The sequence below is a fragment of the Oncorhynchus masou genome, chromosome 6 (assembly GCF_036934945.1).
Source record: "Oncorhynchus masou masou isolate Uvic2021 chromosome 6, UVic_Omas_1.1, whole genome shotgun sequence".
Classification (NCBI taxonomy): domain Eukaryota; kingdom Metazoa; phylum Chordata; class Actinopteri; order Salmoniformes; family Salmonidae; genus Oncorhynchus; species Oncorhynchus masou.
Window position 1 is genome coordinate 49,960,315 of NC_088217.1, and position 9,854 is coordinate 49,970,168.

The window sequence follows — 9,854 nt, forward strand, 5'->3', positions numbered from 1 at the left end:
GGTAGAGGAGAGGGATATGACTCAAGTGCTTGTAGCATGTTTGAAAAAAAAACTGTAATTGAACTATATATACTATATATATATATATTATAAAGCTAATTTATGATATTTCCGTTGCCTTCCTGCATCGGTATTCCTGATAATTCTCTTCGGAGTGAAATTAATGGAGAATCTTCTAATATATGTTTGAGGATGAATGAACAAAGACGTATCCCTGTTGACCTCATTATGTAAAACATATTGTTCTAATTGATATATTAAAGCCTTTTTCAATTTGCCGTCTGTGTGCTGCCATATATGATTTAATATGTTTTGGTTATGTCCTTTTAAACTTTAGTCATCGTACTTTCGGGCATCTGTTTTGAGCCAGGCGAGGCACAGATTTGCTCATCTTGGTCACATGGTGGTGAGTATTTAGGCCTATTTGGGAGGCATAGTGATATGTCGAACAGTAATTATGCACCGTCTGACTGAAATGTAGTCTATTTCAGAAACACTGATACACTACTTATACAGTGCCTTCAGAAAGTATTCAGACCCCTTGACTTTCTCCTCATTTTGTTACAATACACTTATTCCAAAATGTATTAAATGTTTTTTTCTTATCAATCTACACACAATACCCCCAAAATGGGTATTTATAAACAAAAAAATGTCACACCTTATCACATTTACATAAGTAGTCAGACCCTTTACTCAGTACTTTGTTGAAGCACCTTTGCCAGCGATTACAGCCTCGAGTCTTCTTGGGTATGACGCTACAAGCTTGGCAGCGAATCATGTTTTTCAGGGTCTGAGTGTCTTCAGGTGACTTTTGTCAAACTCCAAGTGGGCTGTCATGTGCCTTTTACTGAGAAGTGGCTTCCGTCTGGCCACTACCATGAAGGCCTGATTGATAGAGTGCCGCAGAGATGGTTGTCCTTCTGGAAGGTTCTCCCATCTCCACAGAAGAACTCTGGAGATCTGTCAGAGTGATCATCGGGTTCTTGGTCACCTCCCTGACCAAGGCTCTTCTCCCCAGATTGCTCAGTTTGTCCGGGCGGCCAGCTCTAGGAAGAGTCTTGGTGGTTCCAAACTTCTTCCATTTAAGACTGATGGAAGCCACTGTGTTATTGGGGACCATCAATGCTGCAGACATTATTTTGGTACCCTTCCCCAGATCTGTGCCTTGACACAATCCAGTCTTGGAGCTCTACAGCCAATTCCTTGGACCTCATGGCTTGGTTCTTGCTCTTACGTGCACTGTCAACTGTGGAACCTTATATAGAAGGGTAACATTTTGTAGAAACCTGTTTTCGCATTGTCATTATGGTGCATTGTGTTTAGACTGAGGGACATTTTCTTTTACATTTAATCCTCTTTAGAATAAGGCTGTAACGTAACAAAATGTGGGAAAAGAGAAGGGGTCTTCTCGACATGCCAAAGAATAGATATGAATTTCTTCAATCAAGATCAAAAGTTACCTGAAGCGTGATTAGCCCCCTCTAGATGAACTATCTTGCTGTAATGCTAAAGCTGTAGTCTGTCACTATTTGTTTGCTGTAGAGCCAGAATATTACCTGAGGCATTGCTGCTGGAGTTGGCTTGTGGTCAGAATGCCAAATGCTCTGTTTATTTATTCCTTGGTCTACCCTTGACAGAGTACATCATGTAATATTCTGGGTGGCTGATAAAGCTTGGCCTATCTTGGCATTGGCAAGTTGTGACCAATTGGAATGTTCTCTTTAAAAAAAAAAGTTTAGATAGATACTGTAATCAAGGCGTATCAAAAGTTATATGTGGACTGTCAGAGGACCATGGCTGGCTTGCTAGCTCCTGTGATTTGAGTCTATTTTGAGTGTAGCACACTTGTCAGTAAATTTGACATGTGAGTCATCTCATGCCTACCGCCCTCGCCTCGTTCCTCTGCGTGGGTGATACCTTGTGAAAGGCTTGTTCTGGGACAGGCAATAGAGCTTTGACACTTTTCAGTCAGCCTCATGAACAACAATGACCTGTGTGCAAATGAGTCCTGAGTCACCTATCAGTATGCAAACTGCTGAAGAGTCACTGAATTTTCTACTTGAAAGTTATGAGCACTGCATACAAATTGCATCAGATTTATTCTGACAGTGGAATCGCTATCTTTGTTCCAGGAGATGTATTGTTTCAGCGCAGCTTGACCAGGAAATGACCTCACCAGAAAATCAGTGATGGCCAGGACACCGTGACCTTGAGACGTCTGAGTCTGGTGCTAAAACAGCAACACAAGTTAGACATCAATATGACCAGAGGTCAGAGTTAATAATAGATTCGAGTACAATATTAAACGCTTTAAAGTAACATAGAAATGTTTACCATCTGCCATTAAATTACACAATATTAACCACCTGCCCTCCAAATACCAATTGTTCTTTGCTGTATGTATTTGTCATGTTCCAAATGCTAATTGTGAGCTTTGTTTTCAGGTGTTTACAGTATGCAGTCTAAACTGCATTTTATCAGTGATGCAGTGCATTCATCTGACACGAACCCTCAAGACATTTATTTAGAAGTGTAAACTTGGTGCTGATGTTGGACATGCGGGGGGATTCCCTAGCCACTTCCTCAACCCTACCTGTCTTTTTCCGTTACTGCTGCTGCCAGTCACCAGAAAGACGAAACTCGCTGTAGTCCACAGGGCTCATATTTATTATGCCACTACGTCAGTTTCTACTACACCCTTCCCTCTGTTTGATTTAAATATTGAGAATAGCAATATTATTGGTACAATTATTGATAGAGAACATTCTGATCAGTCTTTCCAGATCTGTATGATACCATGGACAAAGTAAGTGTCGTTCACAGTGAAATAAAACGTGTCTTTTACTGGCAAGTAAAGCAGGTTAGCTGACTGGATGCAATGCTGTGCATCTCCCGTCACATTGATGCTGCGCTGCCATGAATACGCTTAGAGTCAGGTTCTGGCCTGCGTGTATCTGTGCTGAAATTAGTTTTGTCCAAGCCCCATCCGTCACACTCTCTCACACGCGTTAATGGCCTTGAATTTGATTAGATTTTTGATTGATCAAGCCCACACACTAGACGAGCAAGCCGCGGCAACATTAAACCGTACTGGTCGCGGGAGAATTGGAATGTCTTCAGGACTAGAACTTCTCTAATGAATTTGTATCACTAGAAAGGTGTGCGGAGCTATACGGTTGATAGACGAATGACGGATTGAATGTCGTGTGTGTGAATTTGATTTGAGAGGGTCTTTATTCAGTGGGCTGGTGCGACGTGTTTATCTTTCCCCTGGTGCCATGGCGGTTTGGTTTATGGTTCCCTCGTGGGTCGGTGTTGTTGTTTATGGGTGCTCTGCAGCCCGTGTGTGTGGGGAGAGGAGCGCTGTGCCATGCCCCAGCTGTCAGAATGAAATATCATTGCACTCCTGATTGCTGTGTACAGGGCCTCAGCCGGATTCATAAAAATGCAATCCCATGCAGCTCTGTACCAGGCTGGCAGAGAGCACTAAATAAACTATGATACAGAGGAAAGCTGGCAGATTTAGAAAGTGCATGGACACACTACTAATGCTGCAGATATAAAGTACCAGGCAAATTCAGCATAACCGTAAGACCGCAGTGTTTATCGCTTGTGAATTTAGACAGGAACCTATCCTAGTCCTAGTCCTAAAGGGGTGCAGTTTCTGCGGCGCTGTAAGCCTCATCGCTCTGTAACCTCCGTTGTTCCAAACACTCTGCTGCTCCTAAACCCTGAGGAATATAGGAGTCTGTCTTCTCTATAGGAAAGTGTCAGCGAGCTCTGTGGGAGGGGCATGACTGCTGCTGCTCACACATCACAGCGCCCAGCCTTCTGTGTCCTCAAAAAAGCTTCCCAGTCCTGACTTCCTGTTCAAAGAGAATGGCATTAAAGCCAACGAAGTTTGAGAGGGGATGAATAATGAATTCCAGTGGGCGTCACTCTGAGTTAGGCAGAGATGTCAGTGAGGAGCAATCTTCTCTGTGTCTGTTGTCGTTGCTCATGTCATGCAACAGCTGAGCATGTACCAGAGACTCAGTTCATATCTGGCCCTATAGGATCTATTTTCCTCTGTCCATCTGCATGTGTGATTGTGCATGTGTGTCAGTTACCTATACTATGTGGTGAACTGTTCACCTACTTGAACGTCTTAGATTGGCTGAATATTCACCTGAAGATGGTCGAAGCATGTGTATGCCTATGGCTAATTATTCACTTGACAAGCTAACGTCGAAGGCCAGATCTTTTTACATGCAGGCCTGCTTTAGCTAGCCAACCGAGCGCTGATCTCCCACTGTTTGAGTGTCCTGCTCTAACGTTTCCTTATTTTTATTTTTATTTTTTATTCAAAAAAGAGGATGTGAGTTCTATGGCCAGGTCCCCTCAGTGTGTGAGAGGGCTCAGTGACAATGGGCTTCCCGGGAAAGTTTTGCTAACAGGGAAATAGCCTGTCGGAGGAGCTGGCTGATATCCCGCAAAAGGCTCAGGACCTGAACAGAACGGAGAAAGATAGGTGGACTCACTGAGAGGAATATGGGTTTCGGTGCCATAATTCAATTATTGTATAGGAATAATAGTGTCATCATTTGTCTGAGGGTGGCGGTTTCCATGACAACACCTACATAAATAATGAGCACTACGCTTCAAGGTGCCCCAGTGTCTGAGGTAATATTCTCTCAATTAAATTGGATATTCCCTTCATTTCAACAGGTGGACATTAATGTGTTTTCAGATGCGTATAAGCATTGGCACTCATCTCATTAAATGCAATTAGTCAAATGCAACAGCAGAGCAGTTTCTGTACATACTATATGTAACAGTATAATACATTAATAAGGGTTTCAAGTAAGCTACTTGCTCGTTTTCAGTTCATATTCAGTGTTTTCAGTTCTGCTTTTTGAAGGTGAAGCCTTAGGTGACATATAGAATTCATACTTGTATGCAACCTCTTTCTCCCTCATCCCATTTTCCAGCACCAGGGAGAAATGAAGAGCTGGGGTTGCAGAAATCCGTTCCCCAGCAGCAGCTCCGGCTCTAAGATGGATAGAGGGGGTTTGCAATGGGAGGGAGGGAGAGAGATGTTATTGCTGAAGCACAGCAAATGAGGGCTATAGAGAGGGGAGGGTTGAGGAACGGAGGAAAGGCAAAGGGAGGGGAGAAAGGGGGCATGCTCAACAGATCAGAGAACAACAATCGTCTTTCCACCACCCATGCCCAGAATACAAGGCTCCTGCCTACTGCCAACACGCAGGGAGGAAGAGAGAGGGGAGGGAGGTGTGACTTTCACCTGCTGGAGAATCCAGCCTGTGTCTACTCTGCTCTCTGCCTTCAGCTACAGAACCTGCTGTCAACCTTGCACAGACATAGAGCAAGATCACAGCACTACTGGAACAGCTGCACTCAGGGCTCTCTCTCTGCTGCTTCCTCCAACACTCCGGCACTCTCTCACTCTTAACACACACTCAGGCACGTCCAGAACTCAACCACGCAAGCGCTCACACACACACACACACTCACGCAGGCACACCCCCTCTCTATCTGTGCAGTGAGAAGCTCTGCCCGTGTCGGTGTGAGCGGTAGACTGTTTCTCTGGCGGCAGCAGTACTAGCAGCAGGACTGGTCCAGTGGAGGGCAGTCAACTCGCTCTCTCCAGACTCCAGGACAGCTCACGCTCTGGACTTTGGAAGCCCTCAACAAGCCTCTCTCCCTTTCTTTTTTTCTTTCTCTTCCTCTCCTCTTTTTGCTTCTCTTTCTCTCCCCTCTCTCTCTGCCTCGACGTGACGCAGTGTTTCTGACCTTCATCCCCCTCGTGTGCACAGCGTGGGCCAGTGGGACAGCCATGGAGGACACCCTCACCTGCAGCCCTGCCACCTTCTCCCAGGTGTTCGGACGTCAGGGACAGCTCATGCAGGCCAGTAAGTAACCAAACATACACCTTTATTAAACATGTCAGTGTTTTATCCCCCATCGGCTGCCTGGAGATCACTCCCAGATCAGGTCGATATCAAGCCTGCTCTGTCTGTCAGTTTTAACGGATCTCCTGGCTTTCACTTCAGCTGGTGCTTGGAGAGACTGTTTCAGATAGAGATGAGGCTGAGATGGGATTACTGTTGCTCTAGTCTCTCTGGAGTAAATTGGTGTTTCTATGTACTGTAGGTTGATATGAAGGGAAAATGCAGTGGTCTGCACTTAGGGGCTTTAGGTTGCAGGATGTTTAGTTTTTGTGCCCATGTGGAACTGTGCAGTTTGTGTAGTAGTTGGGTACTCATGATTAATACCTCTGTTGCTGTGTTGAGTTGAAACAATGGCAGGGCTGAGTGAAACACGACATGTCAAGTGTTGGTACAGTATGTGGAGGAGGGGGTTCATTATATTAAAGCGGTGTCATCTCACAGCAGGGTTGTCACCCAAGACACTCTTCACAGTACGGACACACACCACGTTTTTATTTTCACGACCGTAAAAATAAATGTATATTGCTCCCTTGTTTGACAAGTTAAAATTGGAGCCCGACTGATATGGGATTTTTGGGTCCGATATATCGTGTTTTTAGCGGGGGAATGAAAAACAGACCTTTTTTACACTAATTGTGCCCCAAAGGATTAACAGATACTCTAAATTTTGATTTCATGAGCTGAAATAAAAGACCCCAGAAATGTTCCATACACTCAAAGCTTATTTCTCTCAAATTTTAGGCACAAATTTGTTTACATCCCTGTTAGTGAGCATTTCAACTTTGCCAATATAATCAAATTGGCATGCTGATTGCAGGAATGTCAACCATAGTTGTTGCCAGGGAATTTAATGTTAATTCCTCTACCATAAGCTGCCTTAACGTCGTTTTAGAGAATTCGGCAGTACGTCTAACCGGCTACACAACAGCAGACAACGTGTAACCTCACCAGCCCAGGACCTCCACATCTGGATTCTTCACCTGCGGGATTGTCTTAGACCAGCCACCCAGACAGCTGATGAAACTGTGGGTTTTCAAACTGAAGAATTTCTGCACAAACTGTCAGAAACCGTCTCAGGGAAGCTCATCTGCGTGCCCCCATTTCGCAAGGATCGGTACACAATTCCTGGAAGCTGAACACAATTCCTGGAAGCTGGCCTACATACTTAGCAGACATGTCACCCGTTGAGCATGCTTGGGATGCTCTGGATTGACGTGTACGACAGCGTGTTCCAGTTCCCGCCAATATCCAGCATCTTTGCACAGCCATTGAAGAGGAATGGGACAATATTCCACAGGCCACAATCAAGAGCCTGATGAACTCTATGCGAAGGAGATGTGTCGTGCTGTATGAGGCAAATGGTGGTCACAGCAGATCCTGACTGGTTTTCTGATTCACGCCCCTACTTTTTTTTTCAAAGGTACAGTATCTGTGATCAACATATGCATATCTGTATTCCCAGTCATGTGAAATCCATACATTAGGGCATAATTAATTTATTTCAATTGATTGATTTCCTTATATGAACTAACTCAGTAAAATCTTTTAAATTGTTGCATGTTCCGTTTATATTCTTGTTTGGAATATTTACGGCAGTATAAATACAACACTTTTTTTAGTTTACCTTAGGTACAGTGGAGAAGAAGTACAGTGCATTCGAAAGTATTCAGACCACTTCACTTTAAAAAAATTCTGTTATGTTACAGCCTGGATTAAATAAAATAAAATCAGTCTACACACAATACCCCATAATGACAAAGCAAAAACAGGTTTTTAGATTTTTTTTGCAAACGTATTACAAATTAAAAACAGATCTTACATAATCATTCAGACCCTTTGCTGTGAGACTCAATTGAGCTCAGGTGCATCCTGTTTCCATTGATCATCCTTGAAATATTTCTACAACTTGATTGGAGTCCACCTGTGGTAAATTCAAATCATTGGACATGATTTGGAAAGGCACACACCTGCCTATATAAGGTCCCACAGTTGACAGTGCATGTCAGAGCAAAAACCAAGCCATGAGGTCAAAGGAATTGTCTGTAGAGCTCCGAGACAGAATTGTGTCGAGGCACAGATCTGGGGAACGGTACCAAAACATTTCTGCAGCATTGAAGGTCCCCAAGAACCCATTGGTCTCCATCATTCTTAAATGGAAGAAGTTTAGGACCGTCAAGGCTCTTTCTAGAGCTGGCTGCCCGGCCAAACTGAGCAATTGGGGGATAAGGTCCTTGGTCAGGGAGGTGACCAAGAACTCGATGGTCACTCTGACAGAGCTCTAGAGTTCCTCTGTGGATATGGGAGAACATTCCAGAAGGACAACCATCTCTGCAGCACTCCACCAATCAGGCCTTTATGTCAGAGTGGCCAGATGGAAGCCACTTCTCAGTAAAAGTAACATCACAGCCTGCTTGGAGTTTGCCAAAAGGCACCTAAAGGACAATCAAGATTCTCTGGTCTGAATGCCAAGCATCATGTCTGTAGGAAACCAGGCACCGCTCATCACCTGGCCCTACGGTGAAGTATGGTGGTGGCAGGATGATGATGTGGCAATATTTTTTCAGCAGCAGGGACTAGGAGACTAGTCAGGATCGAGGGAAAGACACATGGAGCAATGTATAAAGAGATCCTTGATGAAAACCTGCTCCAGTGCGCTCAGAACCTCAGACTGGGGTGAATGTTCACCTTCCAACAGGACAATGACCCTTTGCACACAGCCAAGACAATGCAGGAGTGGCTTTGGGACAAGTCTCTGAATGTCCTTGAGTGGCCCACCCAGAGCCCGGACTTGAACCTGATCGAACATCTCTGGAGAGACCTGAAAATAGTTGTGCAACGATGCTCCCCATCCAACCTGACAGAGCTCGAGGGGATCTGCAGAGAAGAATGGGAGAAACTCCCCAAATACAGGTGTGCCAAGCTTGTAGCGTCATACCCAAGAAGACTCGAGGCTGCCAAAGGTGCTTCAACAAAGTACTGAGTAAAAGGTTCGAATACTAAATGTGATATTTCAGTTTTTTATTTTTGCAAACATTTCTAAAAACCTGTTTTTTCTTTGTCATTATGGGGTGTTGTGGGTAGATTGATGAGGGAAAAAACGATGTAATTTGTTGGGGGGATAAGGCTGTAACGTAACAAAATGTGGGAAAAATGAAATGGTCTGAATACTTCCCGAAGGCACTGCATGTTATTCATTACAAAATTCAGGCAAATGCTTGCCACTGGTTTTAGTCACACATTTTAATTTAGCTAGCTAGCTAACGTTAGCTACTTATCTCATCATGAATGCAAGCGCATGGCCTGAATGATAGACCCGTCTTGCTTTTTGCAGATGGCATATTTTGGGGAAACTAACTGAATAAGCCCACTAGCCAACATAATAAGCCCAGACAGTAACAGTGTAATTTTTTGTATCAATGGCGAGTGTTCACTTTGGCACCAATCAATCTAGTGTTAGCACATAAGTAGTACTAATTGCCAAAAGTGTGTGGACACCTGCTTGTCGGATATCCTTTTCCAAAATCATGGGCATTAATATGGAGTTGGTCCCCCCCATTGCTGCTATAACAGTCTCCACTCTTCTGGGAAGGCTTTCCTCTATATGTCGGAACATTGCCACAAAAGCATTGGGGAGATCCGGCACTGATGTTGGGATATTAGGCCTGGCTCGCAGTCGGTGTTCCAATTCATCTCAAAGGTGTTCTATGGGGTTGCGGTCAGGGCTCTGTGCAGGCCAGTCAAGTTCTTCCACACCGATCACGACAAACCATTTCTGTATGTACCTCGCATTGTGCACGGGGGAATTGTCATGCTGAAACAGGAAAGGGCCTTCCCTAAACTGTTGCCACAAAGTCTGAAGCACAGAATCATCTAGAATGTCATTGTATGCTGTAGCATTAA